This window comes from Penaeus chinensis, chromosome 31 (genome assembly GCF_019202785.1).
Source record: "Penaeus chinensis breed Huanghai No. 1 chromosome 31, ASM1920278v2, whole genome shotgun sequence".
In the NCBI taxonomy this organism is placed as follows: domain Eukaryota; kingdom Metazoa; phylum Arthropoda; class Malacostraca; order Decapoda; family Penaeidae; genus Penaeus; species Penaeus chinensis.
The window spans coordinates 36,444,076-36,446,575 of NC_061849.1; positions in this window are offsets into that span (position 1 = coordinate 36,444,076).

Genomic DNA, 2,500 nt, shown 5'->3' on the forward strand with positions numbered 1-2,500 from the left:
GGATTGGATACTGGGTAGAGCTACTGTCCAAAGTCACTGTGGAGCAACTCTGGGCAATATCAAGGTTACAGACTTTGACTTAGCTGATGATGTTGCCATTCTATCTGAATCTCTGGGAACCGCAGTGGCGGCTCTTAATGCACTTAGCAATGAAGCAAAGCCCCTGGGGCTAGAGGTCTCCTGGACCAAGACCAAGATCCAGGATTTTGGGGGCCTACTAGGAGACCCTCTGCAGTCGGTACGTACTTGCGGTGAAAACATCGAAGTCACAGAAAGCTTTATATACCTCGGCAGTGCAGTTCACGACTCTGGGCTGTCAGACCAGGAAGTCAGTAGACAGATTGGCCTGCCAGCAGGGGTCATGAAATCCCTCGACAAGAGTATTTGGAGATGCCGGTACCTGTGCAGAAGGACCAAGCTGCGTGTTTTCAAGGCCCTGATACTGCCATTTTTACTATATGGTAGTGAAACTTGGATGCTATCTTGTGCTCCGGAATCTCGTCTTGATGCCATTTGTAACATACCCTTGCGCCGGATCATGGGGTACAGTTGGCGGGACCATGTGTCCAACCAACGGCTACAGGACCTGTTACTTGCACAATCCGTGATCGCCAACTCAGGCTATATGGCCACTTGCCTCGTTTCCCGCAGGATGATCCTGATTGTCTCTATTGTGACAATCCTGGGTGGCGGAGGTCTGTGGGACGACCGAGAAGGTCGTGGCTTGGGCAGATCGATCAAACCTGTCGTGAGGCCCCTGCCTGGCGGCTCGCCATGAGGGACCCTCGTAGGTGGAAACAAAGGGTGGATGCGGCTATGCGCCCCTGCCGAAGTTAGCTCCCAAATGATGATGATGATGATATATATTTATGTATGTATATGTGACTGCCCCGATGATCCAGTGATTAGAGCACTGGGCTCTGACCCTCGTGGTCCCGAGTTCAATTCCCCGTCGAGGCAGTCGTAAAATTGCCTGCGTTCTGACTGCTGGCTCGAGCCTGAGAAAACGACATATCGCCTTGAGAAGTCAAACGCAGGTATCATAGGGGAAGTCACCGCCGTGGCACAAGTGTTAGCGCACCGGACCGCGGTTGATTAGGAAGGGCATACAATCAGACAAGGGTGACATTGCATATAACCTCTCAATAGTGGATTAAGATAGGGCTATGTTCTGCAGTGGAATGAATGGCTGTAAAAAAAAAAAAAAAAAAAAAAAAGTATATATATGTATATATAAACATATATATACAATACATATATGGATGTATATATGTATATATGTACATATATATAAATATATTATCTATATATACATATAAATATATCTATTTGTATATTATATATATGTATATATTTATATATACATATATGTATTTATACATTATATATATATATATATATATATATATATATATACACACATATGTACACACACACACACAGACACACACACACACACACACACACACACATATATATATATATATATATATATATATATATATATATATATATATATGTATATATTTATTTATTTATATATATTCATATATATATGTACATATATATCTATCTATCTATATACATATATATATATATGTGTGTGTGCACACACACACACACAAGTGTATCTATGATTGTTTGTGTGAATAAAGAACTCAAAAGAATTCTCTAACATCGCACGCACAGCTTACGATCTTGTGTGTGCTTTTTCTATAACTAATGATAGCATGCAAAGAAAGTAAGAAGTAAAGGCAAATCCCTCATCTATTATAACAATCTGAAAATACGATATATTTTTCACGATAGATGATAGGTAATCCACAAGGTTATCAGGAGGAAACAGGCGATAGAATGAAAATAACGGGAGAATGAAATATAAATAAATGATCAAATCCTTATATTCATCGTCCTTTTTTTTTTTTTTTTTTACCTGGTGTCGAAAATACAGACTTCGTTTTCCGCTCCAAGTCCGGGCGACACAAACGCTTAAGCTCAAACTGGTTTTACTGACTCTAACACGGGTGACTGAGTGCCGCTTTGCCTCCTTTGTGATTTTTCATCGGCCGTGTCCAGCTGAGTGTTTGCATGTTGTTTGATGAGTGTGTGTGTTTATTAAATATATATATATATATATATATATATATATATATATATAATGTGTATATATATATATATATATATATATATATATTAACAGCCATTCATTCCACTGCAGGACATAGGCCTCTCTCAATTCACTTATTTAGAGGTTATATGGCAGTATCACCCTTGCCTGATTGGATGCCCTTCCTAATCAACCGCGGTTCGGCGCGCTAACACTTGTTCCACGGCGGCGCAATATAGATAGATAGATAGATGTGTGTATATATGTATATGTATGTGTGTATATATATATATATACATATATATTAATATATATCGACGGTCACCATCAGTCGATGTCGACTTTGGCATTACTGACGAAAGAGTGTAAAGATGGCCCCTCGTGGTATGCTTT